Source organism: Crotalus tigris, unplaced genomic scaffold (assembly GCF_016545835.1).
Source record: "Crotalus tigris isolate CLP2741 ecotype Arizona unplaced genomic scaffold, ASM1654583v1 scf7180000017632.1879674, whole genome shotgun sequence".
Taxonomy (NCBI): domain Eukaryota; kingdom Metazoa; phylum Chordata; class Lepidosauria; order Squamata; family Viperidae; genus Crotalus; species Crotalus tigris.
Genome location: NW_024096526.1, coordinates 866,609 through 879,576, shown reverse-complemented (window position 1 = coordinate 879,576; position 12,968 = coordinate 866,609). Strand labels below are relative to the sequence as shown.

The following is a 12,968-nucleotide window of genomic DNA, read 5'->3' as shown; positions in this document are numbered from 1 at the left end:
CTCCTTCTGTTTCTTACAAAACTTTAAGCGCTCACCTCTCAGAAGGTGGGATACATCCCTGCTTGGATAGATTTCAGTGAGCCAAGTCCTAGTTCTGTTCCCTAAAAGGAAAAAATTGAGGTGTTTCTGCCTGATACTTTGAAATCTATGAAAAGGAAGAGCAGAAAGTATAAATTCTCCCAAGCTTCACATATTGCCCTAAAATTGAAAATTCAAAAAATGGGATCTAGATTTCTTGGACAGGCTTTAAGTTCTGCATTTCCTCCTCCAGAAAGACTGTTATTCCTTATACTGTAGTGATCAAAGAAAACAATATAAGTGGAAGAGGGATAAATCTGCAGCATTTAGAAAAGTAGAAGACGTTGCCCACTGATCCTTCTGGACAAATCTCTGGGGACGACACAGGATTTATTCTATACTACAAAAGATGCAAAAATCTTAAAGCTTCCCAAGCTAGCCTATAGCCTGGATTTTCAAGTACCAATTGGATCTTGGACTAAAGGCAAGAACTGAAGGCTGGGAATTTGTGGTACAGTATTAAATTTAGGTTTTATGTAAAGGCCAAAACCGGCTTCTCAACTTGATGTTAGCAAGATCTACTTCATTAGCTTGGGAGCTGCCACAATGAAACCTTTTCATACACCAACACCTTTAGTGACTCCAAAAACAAAACAAAAAGAGGCACAGTATACTATTAACTATTAACAGTATGCTATTAACTCTTTAAAAAAATACTGCAAAATATTGTGCTACACAGAGCCTTTTCACTTTGGCTATTTAGCTGGGCCATTTTTCATTAACCAACATTCAGTTTTATTACTGGGTTGATATGTAACATATATTTTCAAGATCATACTTAAGAAGATATAATCTAAGAAACCTATTCCATTAAAGGCTGCCTGAGTCCAGCTTTTCCTTTTCATTACTCTCTTTTTTAGAAAACACAGTCTTTTTTTCATTTATCTATTTCCTTTCCTTTTCTTCTCTCTTTTCCCTTGCAGAATCCTTCTTGCTTGCTTGTAGACCATCATAAGGAGATGGTCAGACCTGGCACTCCTCCTTGGTCACCACCCTCCAATCTACCTCCTGTGGCCAAGCTTTACCTCCCTGATGACAGTGCCTGGCCACTAACAGCACCCACCATCAACAGCAGGCAGGGGTTTTTAGGGCTCCTAGAATTGGCACCAATTCTGTCATTTGGTTAACCAGGCCTACCTCTTGATAGATCTGCTTGTTGAATCACCAGGATGTTCATCTTCTCAGGGTTTCTTGAGCTTCAGGCTGGATGCCAATGCTTGCCGGACAGTATCCCCAACATTAACCAAGTATTGTTGCAGGCCACAGAATGTCATCTGCAGACTACATGTACAGTAGCCAGGAGCTGAATGTTGGAGTAATGGTTTATAGCAGGGATCTCCAAACTTGGCAACTTTAAGATTTGTGGACTTCATCTCCCAGAATTCCCCAGCCAGCCTTCAATTCTGGGAATTCAAGTCCATAAATCTTAAAGTTGCCAAGTTTGGAGATCCCTGGTCTAAAGCCTCAATAGCAAAACCAGCATAGTTGAATTAGTAATAAGATAATGAACCTGCATTCTGTCTAGATCGGGGTAGGCAACTTTGGCTCTTATATGACTCGTGGACATCAACTCCTGGCTCAGGAATTCTGGGAGTTGAAGTCCACAAATCATAAAAGAGCCAAGGTTGCCTACCCCTGGTCTAGATGGACCTAGATTGGTGTGATTTTAAGTACTGGTTTGCAGAGTGAAAGAGAGGTTTCCATGAAGGTGTTCCTAATACACTTTTTAACTAAGCACATATTCACTTTCTTCTTTTTCTGATGTATGTGTGAGTGTACTCGTTCCATTATTTTCTCTGGGAAGCTACTGACTCACCATTATTTTAACTTGATTTGTATTTTTTTCCTAATTTTAGTTACATTAATGCTTTAAGCAATGAGAGATCAAGTAGTGAATGAAATTACCTGATAATGCTTGGTATAGCCAATTTAATTGAACCACATGATACCACAGAGTACAGAGAAGCTGATTTTGAAGCCATTCTACCAGTTTCAAGAATCCCATGGCTAAAGCAAACAATCCAGATTAACAAAGTTATTATTTAGTCCATTAGGTAGCCAGGGCCCCTATTTTACAAAGGAACAGTATAATCTGTTGGAGGGACAGACCTTTCCATGGTTTAAAGATGAAACATCTAAGAAGAGGAAGGACATGGAAGTTATCCACATACAATGAACATCTGGACAACAATTCCAGTCCTCAGGCAGGGGGATCACAGTCCTGTGCAATATATCATAAAATGCACTTATTTTCAATTATAATCATAGGGATTCCAAGGGTATATCAATACATCTAAATTAATCAATGCTAATTTTATACAAATCTGAACTTTTTTATCAGCTTGTTTGGGTAATGTTCAAATGACCATTCTAAAATAGATGCAAGCAGATTGAAATTAATCCTCAGGAGGTAAATGAAGACATATTAAAAGTGCCAGAGGTTATTGATGTATCTGATAGAATCCAGACATGAACTCATAAGTGAGTGAAATTTATTTCAAACACATTTAAAGGTAGTCCTCAAATTACAACCACAATGGACCCTGCCCATTATGGTTATAACTTGTAATGGTCATAAATCAGTTCACCCATGTGACCAAGCCAATTTTTATGAACTTTTTTGTTATGATCGTTAAACAAACCCAGTGGTTGTAAAGCAGGGGTCTTCAAACTTGGCCCTTTTATGACTTGTGGACTTCTCCCAGAATTCCTCAGCCAGTGTACCTGGTTGAGGAATTCTGGGAATTGAAGTCCACAAGTCATAAAAGGGCCAAGTTTGAAGACTCCTGTTGTAAACTGAAGCCTGGTTTGCTATGGGTTGGTTTTGCTAAAAACCGGAAGTAAATGCCGGTTTTTCGCAAAACCATTGCAAAATGTGGTCACATGACTGCAGGATGCTGCAAATGGCTGTAAATGCAGCCTGGTTGCGGATTGCCTGAAGTGCAGTCACATGAACATGGAGGAGCAACTGTTAAAAGTTTGAATCCAGGTTATAAGTACCCTCTAGGTAGGTCCATTGTAATTTCAAAAACTTGCTGAGTGGCTGGGCATGAGTTAAGGATGACCACCTCTCCACCCACTTAACACTGCTCTTCGCACACAATACAATCAACAGGAGGGGAAAACCCTATAAAACGAAAGACCAATAAAAGATACAATAACATTAGCTTAGAATAGAACTCTATCAGAGAGTTCTACGAAGTGTCCCTAAAGTTAGTGCAATTAAAAAAAAATATTTTAAACTATCCTAAGACTTTTGGGATATTCTATAGATTAGAAATCAGTTTAATCACTGCTTACTGATCTATTTTCTAACCATCTTCCACATCCTAGTGGGCATCTTATCTTTTGTGCTATTAGACTCAATTCCAGCCTGCCAGATCTTATAAAGCTTTGGCAGCAGAGTTTGTTCCCCAGTCTGGACAACTTGCTTTGATATCAGAGATGTCACTGAAGTCTCCGCCTGCTGCCATAGAACTTCACTCTGCCTCACTGGTGCTTTTTTATTTCTTTAAATCTCATACCATGTTTAGATTCAAAGAGGCGGTGCAAGTAGCACAAAGGTGATGAAGACCAATCCATTTCTCAAGAGGATTTTGTTCATCTTTGAAACTCTTTAATGGAGCACCAAAGAGAAAGGGCTGTCCCTAGATTCATGTATGATTTGATCAGACATTGAGTGTTGGGTCTAGTTTTGGGCAGGAGAATTCAGTCAGAATGGAACAAATGCAGAGAAGGTGAATGAAGATGATCAAGAGGTTTAGAAATTAGGTCTTGTGAAGAAAGTTTAAAGGATCTAAATATATTTTCTCTTGGGAAGAGAAGCTAAGTATGGGCGGTGAAGGAAGAATATGACTGCTTCTCAGTTCCACCACTTCTAATTCTTCATGGTGCAATGGACTTCATTTTACCTGGGTAGTTTGTTAGCTACTGTTTCTTTAAATGTTTAAATGCTCATGCCATGGGCACCTTCTCCTTTCTCAGCCTCATTTTATTGTTTTCTAGATTCCCATTAGGATCTTCTCCAATTACTCTTGCTTTTGCATTGTCAGTAGTGCAATGTTTTCTCTAAATTTATCATTGCCTTCTCTCATGCAGCAGGCAATTCTTTGTTTCATGACTACAATAATCATCCCTGTCAATTTTTAAGTGTAGAAGATAAAAATCTGTACACTTCAGCTTCTTCTCTACTTATTTGCATTGCATCGGCATTGCCTTTAACAGTTTTTTTTTAAAAAAATATTGATCAGTAAAAATGTCACATAAAAGTAGGTCATATGTCTGTTCTCTATTATTCCTGTGTTTGGGACACAGAAAAATAGATTTAGATTACAGGAAGATAGATTCTGACTGAATGTTAGAAAAAAAAATCCTAAGAGTAGTTTGATAGTAAAATCTAAAACCCAGAGAGGTGGATGGGCCACCATTCATTGGACACATCCAAGCACAGGCTGGACAACCCTCTGTAGATGTGCATTAATGCTGATTATTGAATTGAGCAGGCAGTTGGGTTGGTGGGCTAAACAGCCTTCCAACTTTATGATTAGAACTTGTTTTCTAGTATCTACAATAGTAAACTTAAGATGATGTTCAGATCACATGAATCGAAAAGTCTAATATCTGGAAACCCTATATCAAATATGATGTTGCCATAAAAACAACAACACCTTCCCACTGGCATTTAAATTGCTTTTACTAAGTAATTTGACCTTTACTCTACAGAAGCCCTATTCAATCCTTATACAGTTATTACATCCTTAGATTGAATTCAATATAGATTTACAAGAACCATTGTCATGCCCCCTCTAATGCTTTACTGAAATTGAATCTCTTTCTATAATGGCTTGCATACAAATGTGCTGTCTAGTTGAAATTATATTTGGGGAATAATTCCTTTGTCCAGCTTGTTCTTATTGACAAATTCCACAGTTCCTGGAATAAAGTCATATCAAATACTTTCTTCTGGGACCTCTCAACTCAATAGACATTTATTTTTATCTCAAGTCTCTTGATATAGTCAAAACTTGGCTCAAAAACAGTAACTGTGAGAGGGACCTGGGAGTCCTAGTGGACAATCATTTAAATATGACCCAGCAGTGGCAGCGGTCAAAAAAACTAATACAATCCTTGGTTATATAAACAGAGGCATGGAATCAAAATCACATGAAGTATTAGTACCACTTTATAAATCCTTAGTAAGACTACACCTGGAATACTGCATCCAGTATTGGCACCACATTACAAAAAAGATATTGTGACTTTGGAAGAGCAACTAAGATGATTAAGAGCCTGGAGACTAAAATATATGAAGAAATGTTGCAGGAATTGGGTATGGCCAGTTTAGAGAAAAGAAGGACCATGGGGGACATGATAGTAGTATTCCAGTATTTGAGGGACTGCCACAAAGAAAAGGGAGTCAACTTATTTTCCAAAGCACCAGAAGGCAAGACAAGAAGCAATGGAAGCAAACTAATCAAGGAGAGAAGCAATCTAGAACTAAGGAGGAATTTTCTAATAGTGATAACAATTAAGCAGTGGAATAGCTTGCCTTCCAAAGCTGTAGGTACTTCATCACTGGAGGTTTTTAAGAAGAGACTGGACAGCCACTTGTCTGAAATAGTATGTCTTCTGCTTGAACAGGGGGTTGGACTAGAAGACCTCCAAGGTCCCTTCCAGCTCTATTCTGATTTATTGATATTGCCATAATTTTAAAGAGATAGAATAGAATAGAGCTGGAAGGGACCTTGGAGGTCTTCTAGTCCAACCCCCTGCTCAAGCAGGAGAACCTATACCATCTCAGACAAGTGACTGTCTAGCCTCTTCTTAAAAATCTCCAGTGATGAAGTGCCCACGATCTCTGGAGGCAAACTGTTCCACTGGTTAATTGTCCTCACTGTCAGGAACTTTCTCCTTAATTCCAGGTTGCTTCTCTCTTTGATCAGTTTGAAGCCATTGTTTCTTGTCCTTCCCTCTGGTGCTTTGGTGAATAACATCACCCCCTCTTCTTTGTGGCAGTCCCTCAAATACTGGAATACTGCTATCACATCTCCCCTATTTCTTCTTCTAGCCAAACCCAAATCCTGCAACCATTGTTCGTATGTTTTAGCCTCCAAGCCTTTGATCATCTTAGTTGGCCTTCTCTGAATTTTTTCCAAACTCTCAACATCTTTTTTGTGATATGGTGACCAAAATTGGCTGTAGTATGGTCTTACTAGGGTTTTATAAAGCAGTACTAATACTTCACATGATTTTGATTCTGTGCCTCTTGTTTATACAACCCAGGATTATATTAGCTTTTTTGGTTGCTGCTGCACACTCCTGGCTCATAGTCAAGTGATCGTCCACTAGGATTCCAAGATCCTTCTCACAGTTACTGTTTTTAAGCCAGGTTTTGCCCAATCTATACTTGTACCTTTGATTTTTTGTCCTGCCTAAATGTAAAACTTTGCTTTTCTCCACATTGAAACTCATTTTGTTGGATAGGGCCCATTGTTCAAGTTTGTCAAGATCTTTTTGGATCCTGAGCTTGTCTTCTGGGGTGTTGGCTACTCCTGTCAGTTTGGTGTCATCTACAAATTTGATGAGTTCCCCTTCAATTCCCTCATCTAAGTCATTTATGAAAATATTGAAGAATACTGGGCTTAAAATGGAATCTTGTGGTACCCCACTGCTTACTTCTCTCCATGTGGATATAGTGTCATTGAGAACTACTCATTGAGTACGGTTTGCCAGCCAACTGCAGATCCATCTGGTGGTGATGTTGTCTATTCCACCTTTTTCTAGCTTATCAAGGAGTAGGTTGTGGTCTACCTTGTCAATGGCTTACTGAAATCTAAGTATACTACGTCCACAGCGTTTCGCTGGTTTACTAGTTTAGTCACTTTATTGAAGAATGAAATAAGATTGGTTTTAACAAACCTGTGCTGGCTACTAGTTATAACTTTGTTTGCTTCTAGTTGTTCACAGATCTGTTTTTTTATTATCTTTTTTAGGATCTTCCCAGGTATTGATGTTAAACGGATTGGTCTGTAGTTTCCTGGGTCCTTTTTTTCCCCTTTCTTGAAGATGGGAACCACATCAGCCCTTTTCCAATCCTCAGGTACTTCCCTGGTGCTCCAGGATTTATGAAAGATGTGGTGCAATGGTTCTGCGATAACATCTGCCAGCTCCTTCAGAACTCTGGAATGTAATCTGTTGGGTCCCGGTAATTTATACTCATCAAGGTCGGATAGGTGTTAGAATAGAATAGAATAGAATAGAATAGAATGGAATGGAATGGAATGGAATGGAATGGAATGGAATGGAACGGAACGGAACGGAACGGAATGGAATGGAACAGAACAGAACAGAACAGAACAGAATAGAATAGAATAGAATAGAGCTGGAAGGGAACCTGGGGGTCTTCTAGTCTTCTAGTCCAGCCCCTTGCTCAAGCAGGAGAACCTACACCATCTCAGACAGGTGATTGTCTAGTCTTCTTTAAAAAATCTCCAGTGATGGAGCACCCACAATTTCTGGGGGTAAGCTGTTCCACTGGTTGATTGTCCTCATTGTCAGGAAGTTTCTCCTTAATTCCAGGTTACTTCTCTCCTTGATCAGTTTCCAACCATTGTTTCTCGTCCTTCCTTCTGGTACTCTGGTGAACAACCTGACACCTTTTGCCTTGTGGTAGCCCCTCAGATACTGGAACACTCTCTATCATGTCTCCCCTATTTCTTCTTTTTTCTTTAGACTATCCAAACGCAAGTCTCTTACCATTTTCTTGCTTATTTTAATTTTGGTTTCTAGTTTGTCTTTTGTAGTGGATTTTGATATGTTGGGCTATAGTTTCTTTTTTGTAGTTTCCCATAGAGAAAGGCACTTAATACACTTAAAGTTTGTGGAAGGACAGTTAAATAATATACTCTGTTTAGATAATTACTACTTGTATTTGGAAGTAGTCACTGAAACAATAGCTCACATTCTCCTGAACTGCCCATTACATCTGGATTGTAAATTTGTTCTGATGTATCACTTTTTGTCACATATACATGCTGGCCTAAATCTGAGATTGTATACCTCTTCTTAACAGACACTTCCCTAAATTTTCCAAGTTGCTAAATGCTGTCATCAGAAGATTTAAATTTAATTTAGCCTGGCTTACTTGGTTCTTTAGGGAACTATAAAGAAAACTACTCAATGCTATTGTCTCTATTATTGCTCTTTGTATACAGATATACTTTTTATTTCAGATAAAAATGTTTATTTGATACATTTATTTGGTTTTACTGTATTTTACTGGTGATGTTATTCCCATTGGTTCCCATTTATTAGTCTTACAAATACATACATTGTTTTTTCCTTCTAATTTGTTCATTGGCCATAGATTTATAACTAATAAAACTCTTTCTGCCTCCTGTTCTTGATTTATCTTTGTGTCCTTTGCAACTCTGAAGATGCCTTTTTTAAAAGTCAAGACAAATTCAGGGAAGAGATGCCTACTAATTAGGGCTGCACAGAAACCCAGATCCAAGGGACAAAATGTGGTCCCAAGTGTGTGTTGGTGTATGCATAACACCTGTTGAGAACATCTTAAAACAAATCTGTTTTTTAAATAATTTGAAGGTTGCTGCTCTTAGCTCTCTGTGCAGCCACACACTCTCCAACGCCTCTTTTCCCTATGAATCCAAATTATTGCACAGCCCTACTATTCATGATGACTCATTGTGGTATCCATCAACTTAATCTTGGTCCAGAAGCTTCTTGCTATTGCATTCTGGTTGCACGGATGTTAGTGAGAGAGTCATCTTCTCAAGGCCTGCCATTAGCTACTCTGGAAAATAGGCTGCTGGATTCCATTGATTCTGGATTTGGTCAAGCATTGCCCTATTTGTTCATTTCTTGCAGATTCATGCCCATGAAAGGAAAAAAATATTAAAGCTGATTTTGGGAAAACATGCAAGAAATACCCAGAAAACAAGAATATCCATAAATGGCATCTCCAGGGGGAAAGGGTGACACATAAAAAAGAGGCAGAGCTTGCACTGGGATGCTTTGTCCACCAATTGGCCAATTTTGACCACCTCGCCCTTTAGATGCCAGTGACATGCACTAAACATAGCAACATACCAGGATCAAACTCATACTTATTAATTTAAACATGTAATTTTAGACAATACTATATTTAAAATGTTTGTATTTCCAAGCCTGACAGAAAAGACTAGGGCCAGGTGGACACCATATCTCCAACTGCTCAATCTGCTATCCAGATGCCAAAATTGAAGAGTGATGTCCAAGTGTTTGTGTTCTCTTTCTTATAGTCTTTACATTTTAATTAGCCTCAGATAGAGTAGAGGGCATTTCAAAGAGATGTTGACCTTAAGAACTCTTCCTCTCTTCTCCATAGCACCCATGACCACTCTACTCTGAACATATGAAGAGACCAAATTGTGAGCTACTAAAATGCAATTAAGTTTGTGGACTATGGAACACCAACCCTTGTTTATTTTTGAACTCACTGGCCTTCCTCAACCTTCCGTTGCCAGGTTATAACATTAATTTGGACAGCTGTCAGATGGGGAGGAAGGAATCAAAGAAAATAGCAGGGCTACCATATTCCGTTTGTACTTTTCCCTATTATTAGAATGTCTTATATATTTAGAGTACAATGGAAGGAGATTGAATAACACGAATAATGATATGGGATATAATAAAAGCACCAACAGTTAAGTGCCCTATAACACAAAAGGTACAGATGGGGTATAGGTGAGTAAGGTGGAGAGTAAGGGCCAGAGAATTGCAAAGCACAGCAAAGACAGTCACACTATAAATAGCTTGTAAACTGCTTGGTGTGCACAAATTTGCTAGTATTTTGGACCACAGAGGCCCAATAATGAAAGATAGCTCTTTTGCAAGCTTAGGAGAGGAGAGGATTTTTTCTCTCTCTCACAGCTGAGTTAGTGTTATCGATCAGTCCTTGAGACAACAAAAATCTATTCTGGAATAAAAATTTGCTGCCCCATTGCCAGCTCCTTAACCTGCCAGGTAAGCTACTTCCCAAAGGCGTTTCCTTATTTACTGTATGCAGAACAGGTTAAGGAAAGAGATCTTTTTTCCTTCCCAACTAATATCAGCAGGAAAGGAAAACATTAAAATACCACTCCTTTTATCCAAGGATGATGATGGAGAAGAGGCAAATTCGGATGAATGGCTAGACCAGCAGGTTTAGTGATCTGCTAGAACTCATTCCACGTTTTGTCTACCTAACAGTGCTGGAGGAAGCTATGGTGAAGCTGGAGGGTTGGCTTATGCTGCCTGCTTGCACCTGTCAGCTATTATTCAGACTGCTTTTGAATATGGGTTGAGTGCTCTTCTGAAAGACTGGAATACCTAAGTTTAAAAATAGTCTGACAAACAGGAGATGATGAACAACCAGGTGCTGTCTATGGGGGAAGTTTCCCTCCAGCTGCCCTGTGGTGACTCTACCACACAGAGAGTGCCACCTCTTAGTTAGGCAGATTCTAACTAAGGGCTCCAAACTGGGGTTGAACTCAGAGACCTGACAAAAGTTGGGAGAAAGCCTGGTTAAAAAGACCCATACTCTCCCACTGCCCAAACCAGAACAGGCCTTAAGGAATGCGACAAGCCCACTCCAGCCTAAAGAGGCTAGTAGAGTCGGGGGCAAGCCTCAGAAGGCAGGAAATGAAAACATAACAGAAATAAAATGAACAAAGAACTGGAGATATCAGCAAGGGGGGAAAAAAACAGAATTGATTCGGGCACCAAAAAAATTCCTGCTCTTTTTTTTTTCCTAATGGTCCAATTTAATGAAAGAAATTTTGCTTTCAGTTTTCTTTTCAAAAGAAAAGTGAGATTTAGATCCTGGAGTGTGGGAGAGAAAGTGGGATATTCTCACCCTTGCAACAAACCTCAATTTTGTGGGGAGGAGGTTATCCTTTCTTCTGAAAGCCTGTTACATCATCATTTCTAATCTATGGCAATTTAAATTGTGCAAATGATGCAACTTGCGAAGAATGGCATAAAATCAGTGTGGATTCCAGTGCCTTGTTCAGACTATCTTGGATGCAAATCACTATTATTTTGGGGAGACATATGAATAGAAATTTGATCTATTGCATATGAATTCTGCTGAATGGGAGCTCATTAAATTAAGATTTAATTGTACTTAGTTATGAACTGGCCAAGGAGAAATGAATCTGTATTTCATCCTTCCAATCCAGAGGTGAGGTATATATGTATCTTACCCATGATCTGCAGCTCTCTTAGCTTTCTGTTCTTCAGTTCAACTCTAAGAAAAGATAGCATGAGGGAACTCTTAAATGTGGCAGGTTAGGAATTTATGCTATTGTTGCTGCTATAACTGCCTGTAACCGTTCCTGGAGAAGTGAAGGAAGGAACAGGACCATTACTGAAAAAGATTCCTCAGTTCAGGAAATGGACAAAATGTGAGAAAAAGACTTGGAGTAACTCTACCATTATTATGCTTGGTATAAGTTGATCTGAAGAATTAATTTGCCAGGCTTTCGAGATTCTCTTATCCTGTTAACAATAAAGACAACCTAAGAGAGTCTTGCTTCCTTTTCTCGTTTGTCAGGCTCGAAGACCTTACACTGCCGGCAGCATCTGGGATGGAGAAAACAAGAGAGAGAGGGCAATGCCTGCCACACCCTTTTTGTTTATACATTGGCAGGAAGCGCATGTGCAAGAAGGATGGAATGTATGCCTGGATGCTGCCCCACCATCATCCCAATTTTGTCTCTTCCCCTGGATGCTGCTGAGAATTCTTGATCTTGACAACTTGTTGAAGAAACTCTGACAAATCTGAAGAATTATTTTGAAAGCCCATTTATTCCTGGCCCTAATTCTCAAGCATCACTAAAAAGTAGAAATGCAGAACACCAGAATTCATTTGCCAACAATCAAACCATCAATAAGAAAGTAGCAAGAGGAATTTCCTGTGGTAGCATAATTAAGAAGGTCATGCCCCTCTGATCAGATTGCCAAAGACAACCAAAGTAGATTAGCAAAATATGTAGGAAGCAGGATGAAGAGAAGGGGTGGTCCTTTAAGTATTGTCATTCAAACCTGTTAAAGCAGCAAATCCCAGCCTGATGCCTCTGCAGTCCAACCTTTCCATAGGGCTTTTATTTGAGCAGCTGGACTTTCAACCAGGACTCTCAATTGTGATCAGAAACAGACAGGAAGCCAGTGAAGTTATAATCAAATCTCATTAACCCAATAAAACATGCATGAAAGACGAATAAATATGAATCTCAGTAAATGATCTTTTGGAGACACTATATATGCATTCTCTAAAGCTTAGCAGAGATTTCAGAGGATTAAATGGCTCTGAAAAGAGATTAGATGAATCTGTGGAGGAGAAAAGGTCATTTGGTGGCTATTAGTCATCATAAACTGCATAAAGATGTTACAGGCTGCAGGATTCTCATTCATAGTTCCAGCCACACTCTTTCCCATCCTTCCCAACTTAGCCAGCATGTTGTGATTATTGAATATAATCAATTGTCATTGGGTTCTTTGGCATATTTTCTTTCCCTTAAAAAAGGTCACTTTTGAAAATCTTGCTTTCCCCTCAAACCTGATGCATGGCTAGTGCTATACTAGAAGGTAAGGACACCCACCTGCACTATATAATATTGTGGTTAAAACAGTCAAGATACAGGAAGGTTTCCAACTGGACACCCAAAGTGGAATTTCCCTTCCTCTTCTCCACACTTTGCCCATGTCTTGCAAGAGCTGGGCAGAAGGACGGAAGGGCTAAGTAGGGAAGGAATTGACTTCTGAGACAACAGTCACTGCAACGCTGCTGTCATGACCTTCATCATGTCCGCCACTGGATTGGCTACAAATGGAGCCAGGAAGGTTTGGGC

At 39.3% G+C, this 12,968-nt stretch overlaps 1 protein-coding gene across 4 annotated transcripts in view; it reads right to left on the bottom strand.

Moving 5' to 3' along the window:
- Positions 1–12,968, bottom strand: part of SRRM3 (serine/arginine repetitive matrix 3) — a 187,499-nt gene that overhangs the window by 109,855 nt on the left and 64,676 nt on the right. The gene's annotated exons all lie outside the window — the stretch shown is intronic.